Source organism: Pan troglodytes, chromosome 23, assembly GCF_028858775.2.
Source record: "Pan troglodytes isolate AG18354 chromosome 23, NHGRI_mPanTro3-v2.0_pri, whole genome shotgun sequence".
Classification (NCBI taxonomy): Eukaryota; Metazoa; Chordata; class Mammalia; order Primates; family Hominidae; genus Pan; species Pan troglodytes.
Window position 1 is genome coordinate 21962788 of NC_086016.1, and position 10026 is coordinate 21972813.

A 10026-nucleotide genomic window follows, 5' to 3' on the forward strand; every position below is an offset into this window, starting at 1 on the left:
CCCCCACGACAGGGGCACAGTGGCACAATCACAGCTCACTGCAGCCTCTACCTCTTGGGCTGAAGTGATCCTCTAGCCTCAGCCTCCAGAATAGCTGGGACTACAAGCACCGATCACCACGTCCAGCTAAATTTTTTTGTTTTGTAGAGATGGGGTCTGGCTATGTTGCCCAGGCTGGTCTCAAACACCTGGCCTCAAGCAATCCTTCCACCTTGGCCTCCCAAGGTGCTAGAATTACAAGCATGAGCCACCAAGGTGGACTAAAACATTCTCCTCAAGTCCACGTGCCTTCAGTTGTGAAGGCTGCCCTCCGTCACAAGTGAGCAAGAATAAAAGCACAGGCCGGGGGCAGTAGCTCACGCCTGTAATCCCAGCACTTTTGGAGGCCAAGGCGGGCGGATCACGAGGTTAGGAGATTGAGACCATCCTGGCTAACACAGTGAAACCCCGTCTCTACTAAAAATACAAAAAAATTAGCCAGGCATGGTGGTGGGCGCCTGTAGTCCCAGCTACTCGGGAGGCTGAGGCAGGAGAATGGCGTGAACCCAGGAGGCGGAGCTTGCAGTGAGCGGATACCATGCCACTGCACTCCAGCCTGGGAGACAGAGTGAGACTCCGTCTCAAAAAAAAAAAAAGAATAAAAGCATAAGCAGCCCCTGTCCCTCACAGCTGGCCAGTGCACACAGCCAGGGTCTTGGTGTGCCCGGCTGCAGTCAGCTAGGAGGGAAGCCACCCTGGGCACAGGGAGAGCTGCCTGGGCTCAGGTTTCATCCCTGGAATTCCTTTTGGGCTGGTTGTGGTGTCGCCTCACCTTGGTCCTCCATGGTGGCTCACTGCACATAGTGCCACTCTCAGCCTTTTTAGCCTGCAAAAGGTGTCATCCGTGTCTACTCTGCAAGCTACTGGCGAGGAAGGCAGGCAAGGGGCAGCCAAAAAAGGGAGGGATGGAGAAGGGAGTGGAGGGAGGAAGTAGAGAGGGGAAGTACACTGAACTGGGCCCGAGGTCCAGGACACCCAGCACCAGGCACCAGCCAACTCCCTGCCGAAGGAAGGAAGAAATAATAGAAAGTCATCAGTCTGCTGGGGTGAGGGCAAGGTGGGGACTGATGACAAGACTCTGGGGTATAAAACAAGTAGTGCCCTCAGCCCCTCTGCAGACATGAGCCTGCCCAGATGAGAAGCACCACCCTCCCAGAGCATCTGGAGCCGGTTGCTGCTTCAGACAAGGCCAAGAGGTTCCATGATCAGAGCAGGGTCTGTCATACAAGGCTGGGCAACCTGCCCAACACCTGCATCAGAGCCTAGCGTCTGCCATGAGAAGGCTGCACTTATCTTTGCAGCCACCTCCACCTTCCTAGGCAGGCAAGGCTGCAGAGAGTGTACTTGGAGTGTCATGTCTCTCCACACCCTGGCCCTGCAGATGCCCCACAGACAGGTCTAGAACATGCACTCCTAAAGGATACAAGAGCTGGAGCCTAGAGGAGCCCTGGCTCACAGCTGAGAAAGCTTGGGAAGCTGCATCCAGGCACTCAGGCCATGGCCTGCAGCGAGCCTGCCCCACAACCAAACCCACCCACTGTTTCACCTGGCAGCCAGCCTCTGAGTGCACGTGAGATGTGTGCGCACCTGCGGGAACTGACAGAGCCACAACTCGGTTCCAACAGCCAGTCCAAAGCACACTCAATTCCTAATTCAACTCAAGGGCTCTGCAAAGGCCTAAATTGTTGTAAATTATTCTAATGGCTTTAATGTAAGTCTAGAGAACCAAGGACTGCTGGTCAGGGAGAAAATGCCACCAGGTCCCCCGGGGAGCATGAACCTGCTGATGGAGAAGCATCTCTCTCCTCCAGCTGCCTGGTAGCCGGAAGCTTTGCTCAGAACGTCCCTACCTTCCATGGCAGGTGCCTGTCCTTCTTGTTGCCATAGCAGGGCCCTCGTTAGGTCATCCTGCCCTGCAGCCTCGCACTGTGCCCCCTCTGTCTGCTATCAGGCAGGGTGAGCAGCTGTCTGTATGGATGTGCTTATCTTGGGCAGCTTGCTCGCCCCCTGTGCACACCCAGGAGCCCTCTCGGGCTGATAAACACTGGCATAGGGCAGTCGTTTGCAAGCATAGGAAATCTGCCTTTAAGCACTTGGAAGGGCTTGGGTAGCCTGCTGGGAAGGAAGGACCCCAAAGTACCTCAAAGGTGGGTAGGGCAGATGCTGTTCTGTGGGAGGAAGGGCTGGGTGGCAGGCGTTACCTGGGGACACACCACCTGTGCACTCCAGTGTCCTGGAGAACCTCATAACCTTGCCTTTCACCCACTTTAGCCAGGCATACCCTCTCCACCTGCAGGGCTTGGCCCCAGCAAGTGTCTGCCTTGCCTCTGCCTTCTGACATATTGTCCATTAATTTTCTGCTCCTCTTTGAACCCACTGCCTGGTACAGGCCAGCAAAGAGCAGGAGCCCAGAGCTCATAGCAAGACCCAAGAGAATGCAGCACTGCACCAGTGAGGGCAAGTGGAAGGGTCCCCCAAAATGTGCACCCACAGGCAGGCTGGCCACCTCAGGGTGCCACCTCAGGGGCCCTCCTGTATGGCTGCTCTATCTTGAGCTCTTTCCTGGCAGCAGGTGTTGTCATTCTGGCTCCTGTTCAGGGGCTGCATCGCCCACCCACTCCAAGCCTGGGACAGTTCAGGTCTTCCTACTCTAAAAGGAGAAACTGCAGGGCCCGCAGTCCCAGCTACTAGGGAGGCTGAGGCTGGAGGGTGAGTTGAGCCCAGGAGTTCAAGGCTGCAGTGAGCTATGATAGCACCACTGCACTCCAGCCTGGTTAACAGAGTGAGACTGTCTCAGAAAAAAAAAAAAAAAAACAACAAACTGCACCCCTAGGCTGGGCACAGTGGCTCACACCTGTGTTGCAGGAAGTCAGGGACCCCGAATGGAGGGACTGGCTGGAGCCGTGGCAGAGGAACATAAATAGTGAAGATTTCATTTCAATATGAACATTTATCAATTCCCAAGTAATACTTTTATACTTTTTTCTTTCTTTTTTTTGAGGCAGAGTCTCTCTCTGTCGCCCAGGCTGGGGTGCAGTGGCACAATCTCAGCTCACTGCAAGCTCCGCCTCCTGGGTTCACACCATTCTCCTGTCTCAGCCTCCTGAGTAGCTGGGACTACAGGCACCCGCCACCACACCTGGCTAATTTTTTGTACTTTCAGGAGAGACAGGGTTTCACCATGTTAGCCAGGATGGTCTTGATCTCCTGACCTTGTGATATGGCTGCCTCGGCCTCTCAAAGTGCTAGGATTACAGGCATGAGCCACCGTGCCTGGGCCCCCAAGTAATACTTTTATAATTTCTTATGCCTGTCTTTATCTCTTAATCCTGTTATCTTCGTAAGCTGATAATATACATCACCTCAGGACCACTGTGATAATTGTGTTAACTGTAGAAATTGATTGTAAAACATGTGTGTTTGAACAATATGAAATCAGTGCACCTTGAAAAAGAACAGAATAACAGTGATTTTTAGGGAACAAACGAAGACAACCATAAGGTCTGACTGCCTGCGGGGTCAGGCAAAAAGAGCCATATTTTTCTTCTTGCAGAGAGCTTATAAATGGACGTGCAAGTAGGAGAGATATCGCTAAATTACTTTCCTAGCAAGGAATATTACTATTAAGACCCTGGAAAAGGAATGCATTCCTGGGGGGAGGTCTATAAACAGCCACTCTGGGAGTGTCTGTCTTATGCGGTTAAGATAAGGACTGAAATACGCCCTGGTCTCCTGCAGTACCCTCAGGCTTATTAGGGTGGGGAAAAAACTCCGTCCTGGTAAATTTGTGGTGAGACTGGTTCTCTGCTCTCAAACCATGTTTTCCGTTGTTTAAGATGTTTATCAAGACAATATGTGCACAGCTGAACATAGACCCTTATCAGGAGTTCTGATTTTGCCCTTGTCCTGTTTCCTCAGAAGCATGGGATCTTTGCTCTGCCTTTTGCCCTTTGAAGCATGTGATCTTTGTGACCTACTCCCTGTTGGTACACCCCCTCCCCTTTTAAAATCCTTAAAAAAACTTGCTGGTTTTGCGGCTCAGGTGGGCATCACGGTCCTACCGATACGTGATGTCACCCCCAGCAGCCCAGCTATAAAATTCCTCTTTGTACTCTTTATTTCTCAGCCGGCTGACACTTACAGAAAATAGAAAGAACGTACGTTGAAATATTAGGGGCAGGTTCCCCCAATATCTGGCGCCCAACGTGGTTTTCTTTTTCCTAAGTGCATGTGGGAACCCGATTCCCTTTGGTAGGTGCGGAGAAATGTTCATTGGTCCAGTCCACAGAAATGCTTGTTCGGCTCCCCGACGATTGGTGAGTTGTCTGTGTATTGTCCAGGGTAACTATGGGTCACGCAGAGTCTAAACATTATGCTTATCTCTGCTATATTAAATTCCTGTTAAAATGGGGGAGTTCGGGTTCCCATGGAAAATATGGTCACCCTATTCAGGGCAGTGGAAGAACACTGTCCTTGGTTTCCTGAAAAGGGAACGTTAGATGTGGAACTATGGGATCATGTTGGTGCAAAATTCCGAGAACTGGTCCCAACAGGAAATTATGTTCCCGTCACTGTTTGGGGTGATTGGGCCTTGGTATGTGCCATCCTAATGACATACCAATCCTGTGACACCCTGCAGTTACCACAGTTTTCTGAATCTGGCCACCCTCTACCTCTTCCTCAGCTTTCCTCTCCCACTCAGCCTTCATTATCTGCTCAGCCCCTCCCTTTGCCTACTCCTCCCCCACCTGACGATACTGAGGATTCAATATCTCACTCCAGTGACTTTGGCTTAACATCACCCCCTGATGATCTTATTTCTTTTCACGAAGAGCCAACACTTGTAGCTCCTGCGGCCCCAACTCAGACAGCCCAGGACCATATCTATGCTAACTCTTCCCTCTCCAAACCTTTGCAGTCTTTGCCTCCGGAGCCATCCAAACTACAATTTACCTATAATTCTGCAGGCCCTCCCCCATCCACCACAGCCCCTCACCCTCCTATCATTTTGGTCCCTCAACCGGTCACTTTGCCATCCACTCAACCTGCTTCTCTGTACCCTTCTTCATGCAGGGACACCCCTGCCACTCTGGTTGTGCAGGACTGGGCCAGTAATCACCAGTATGCTTCTGCCTCTTCTGCTCCCCCAATGCCCCTTTCTCACATTCTTATACCAGTCCGACCCCTTCAATCTCAGTTTCTCTTATCTATACATACTTTTCCTGTCACTTCTATGCCAACTCTATCTCATGTGCCTGCTCTTGAAACTTTCATGCAAAGCTTATTACGCCAAAACAAACAAGTAGATTAGAGGCGTGGGCTTATTCAGTCATGCTGGAACCTCCTAATGCTCAAGGGGTACAAGTGTGTCGATATACGCCGCTCAATCTTACCTTTTTAAAAGAATTCAAGGATGCTTGTACTCAGTATGGTCCTACTTCTCCATATGTTAAAACGGTATTACAGACTCTTTGTACCGAGGTCATTTTGCTTCCTATAGACTGCGACCTTTTGGCAAAAGCTGTTCTAACTCCATCTCAGCATTTACAATTCCATGCCTGGTGGTCAGAGGAGGCCCGCCTGCAGGCTCAGCTAAATCAGGCTGATGGCATTCCAATTACTCAGGCTCAGCTCACAGGCTCCGATAATTACTCTGATACTACCGCTCATTTAGGCTTTGATGCTCTCACCACGGAACAAGTAACAAAGGTGTGTGTGAGAGCTTGGGATAAATTACACACCCCAGGCCAAACTCCTGTTTCTTTTACTATTGTTAAACAGGGTCACAATGAATTATATCTTGATTTTTTAGCTAAATTACAAGATGCTGTTGAAAAATCTGTCTCTGATGAGCACACTCAAGGTATTCTTCTTCATATGCTGGCTTTTCAAAATGCGAACCATGAGTGTAAAATGGCCATGCGTTCCATCCTACGTCAAAATTTACCTGATCCTGAGGTGTTGCCTGCATATATTAAAGCTCGTGAAGGCGTTGGATCGGAGACCCACAGAGCTATTCTGTGGGCACCGGCCATGAAGCACGGCAACCAAACTGGCTCGACTGATTCTTTTCTTGGAGCCTGCTATAATTGTGGCCAACTTGGTCATACCCAAAAAAACTACACTGTTAAAAACTTAAAAGCAGCCAAGCCGGCTTAACAAACACGGCCAAATGCTCCTGCTACTGTTTGCCTGCGTTGTCGTAAAGGTAAACATTGGGCAAGTACTTGCCACTCAGTCTGATATAGATGAAAATCCCTTGCCACAGAACCAGGGAAACAGGAAGCAAGGCCAGTCCCAGGCCCCAATATCAAATGGGACACCTCAGACTCAGACCAATGTTGTGTTTTCGTGTCAAGCAGTCCCAACGCAGCCCCCAGCACAAACAAATTTACCTACAGCCAATCCAGATGGGTCCCAGCCTCTTCTTCTGTCTCAGTACAATGGTTGTCTACCTCCACAGTAGGCAGCAGGGCGGTCGATCTCTGTAGTACCATTCCTCTAAATTTACTACCTAATTCTTTGCCTTTAATTGTCCCCATGGGGGTCACTGGCCCTTTACCTCAAGGTTCGGTGGGCCTGGTGTTAGGCAGGGCATCCACCTCATGATACTAAAGGTATCATAGTTCATACTAGTCTCATTAATTCTGATTCCTCTGATGAGATTAAACTTATGTAAACTTATGGTGTCTGCCAAAGTTCCTGTTTCCATTCCGGCCAGTGAGTCAATTGCTCAATTACTTTTACTACCTAATATTGTTTTAAACAAAGGAGATAAGACATGGGGCCCTGGGATGGGCTCCAGCGGTGAAAAAGCCGCTTATTGGATTAACGTAATTCCTAAACAGTGGCCTACCTGCACCATACACATTCAAGGAAAAAAGGTTGAGGGCCTAGTTGATACTGGGGCTGATGTTTCTATTATTTCCTCTAATTTATGGCCTTCCTCCTGGCTTAAACATCCCACTAACATGAGACTAGAAGGTGTTAGAAAAGCTGAAGAAGTTCACCAGAGCACATTTATCTTGCCTTGCACTGGCCCTGATGGTCAAAAGGGAACAATTCAGCCTTATATCATGCCCATCCCCATTAATCTTCGGGGCAGAGATTTGCTGGCACAAAGTGGGGCTGAAATTAATATTCCACATAACTTTTACAGTGCTCCCAGTCAACATATAATGGAAAACATGGGGTTTGTTTCCAGACTTGGTCTCGGTCCAAAACGTGAAAAAATTACTAAACCTCTTCAAGTTACTGTAAAAGAAGACAAGGCTGGTTTAAAAGCATAATTTAACTACTCCCCACTCCCAATTATATTTAGCATTGTTTACTTTAAGCTTTCTAAATCTTCCTAAAAACAATACTCTGACTGCAGCTAAATGCCATTATACAGGCAAAAAATTCTCCCTAAACGAAGGCAAGCCAGTGTCATGGAAAAACTCCCAAACCAATACCTGGGAACCTGGAACAATTATAACGTGGGGAAGAGGGTATGCTTGTGTTTTACCAGGAGATCGTCAATCCCGTCTGGGTGCCCCCTAGGAGACTTAAACTTCGTGTGAATACTGACAATAAAAACCATGAGGAAGAGACGTTCACGTCAGAGACTGCCCTCATACCTGATGAGATCTGTACCGACTCCTCAGAAACTGGCACGCCAAATCAAAATGGGTCTGGTTCAATCCTCCCTAATGGCAACGTAAACCCCTCTAACTAATCCCACTTCTCCTAATTATCTTTTTCTCCTTACGAACCTAAAAATCTCACCATTTCTATTAGCCTGAAAATAACATCCCTCTGTTCTTCTCTTCCTCCTTCAGCACTGGATCTCACTTACAATAGGTTTTATTTAATAATTCTCTTCCTTACACTTTCTGTCTCACCAGTTTCCCCTTAAACTGATTTACCTGCTACACAAAATTATTCTTATTGGGCATATGTGCCTTTTCCTCCACTTATTCGACCTCTCACCTGGATGGATGCTCCTGCAGAAATCTATACTAACGATAGTGTGTGGATGCCTGGAACTACAGATGACCGTTGCCCCGCTCAGCCAGGAGAAGGCACTGCATTTAATGTTACTATGGGTTATAAATACCCTCCTCTGTGCCTTGGACATGCACCTGGTTGTATCCATCTAGAAGCTCAAGTCTGGGCTGCTTGTCTTCCAGAGAGATTAGCTATAGGGAAATGGGGACATTTGGTCTCTGGCCTCTCCCTTTCTCCTTTAAGACAAATAAAAAGAGGAGTAATAGGAGATACCCCATACTTTCAATATAAACCTATAGGAAAACCATATCCTAAAAATTTTGAGGGCCCATCTAAAACTTCAATTTGGGAATGATTGTGTTAACTCACATGCAGTAGTATTAAAAAATGACTCGGCTGGGCGCAGTGGCTCATGCCTGTAATCCCAGCACTTTGGGAGGCCAAGGCAGGTGGATCATGAGGTCAGGAGATCGAGACCATCCTGGCTAACACAGTGAAATCCCGTCTCTACTAAAAATACAAAAATAATTAGCCAGGCATGGTGGCAGATGCCTGTAGTCCCAGCTACTCGGGAGGCTGAGGCAGGAGAATGGCGTGAACCCGGGAGGCGGAGCTTGCAGCGAGCTGAGATCGCACCACTGTACTCCAGCTTGGGCGACAGAGCAAGACACTGTCTCAAAAAAAAAAAAAAAAAAAAAAAAAAAAAACCCAAAAAAACGACTCATATGGTTTAGTAATAGACTGGGCACTAAAGGGCTATTTAAAAAACAATTGCTCCTCTGGCGGAAAGGAATGCCTGGAGGCTACTTATTTTATTTCTTACTGGGAGGACCAGGATCATCATCCTATTTTGCATAGAAGGTTCAGTTTGTTCTTTCCCTTAAAATAGGAAGATAAGGGCATTATCCCCCTAAGTCTCGTATGATATTCCCCATTCTGAGTCCAGAATACCTAGAAATTTGGAATTTGGCTATTGCCGTGTCTGGACTGTGAGTATGGGAAGGGGAAACTTTTCTGTCTGTTGTCCCCACTACCGCCCCTCACATCCGTGATTCTGAACCCCATGATAAATCCCCTTTGAACCTTTTTCCTCCTTTTGATGCCGAATCCCCTTTTATGGGACTCCGCCAGCACGGGTGCATTTAACCTTCCTGAGCTTGCCCACCTGACGCATGCAGCCAAGAAGCTTTGAAAGATGGAGTGCCCTGGCTGAGGGTTCCAGGTCTCAGCAAGGCCACGAGGTGGTGACTGCCTCCCAGAACTCTGTTGGGCCACCCTCCGTCCTGGAGATCCCCAAAACCTCCATAGCACCAACTCTGCCCATTCACACACACACAGTCAGCCCTCCCTCCCGAGTCCACCGCGGGCAGAGGGCCAGCCACCATGCCTCCCATAGCCGCCATCCCTGGGAAGGAGCCCTGACCCCGTCCTTACACCCCTCTACACTCACTGCCTGTGGAGAGAGCTGCTCGCTGTCACAAGCATCCAGGGGGCTGGGTCGAGGGGCCCCCTGCATGGTGGGGGACCATGTTGTCGTGCATGGAATGAAACTGGCCACACATAACAGATATGGTGGCGCTCTGGTCGGATCTGGGGGAGTCTGTCCTACAGGATGAGGCTTGAACCGTCCTGAGTGACCAGACACCCAGCCTCTGCTTCGAGTGCTCAGTTATGATTATTGTCCTGATTTAGTTAACTGTTCTTCAGGGGCTCCAGGAGGACGAGTGTGTATCCTCCCATTGCTCTGTGCAGCGTCTAACCTCTAGAGTCTAGGGGTCTGGGGAGAAGTTGGGAAGTCTGGCCAGTGGGGCCGGTGCCTGGTGACCTCGGGAGGTGGGATATCATCATCTTCAGAACTGTAGTTGTTACTGGGACACCAGCTCTGGGAGACCATAGGTGCAGTCAGCACAGCAGGACCTTAGACAAGGCACCCAGCCCCAGTTTCCCCACCTGGGAAGGGGGCTACCTGTGGCTAGAAGCAGCCCGGACTCCTGAGCA

General features: G+C 49.2%; 1 protein-coding gene across 5 annotated transcripts in view; it reads right to left on the reverse strand.

Moving 5' to 3' along the window:
• Positions 1-10026, reverse strand: part of TXNRD2 (thioredoxin reductase 2) — a 67554-nt gene that overhangs the window by 57281 nt on the left and 247 nt on the right. The window lies entirely within an intron of this gene.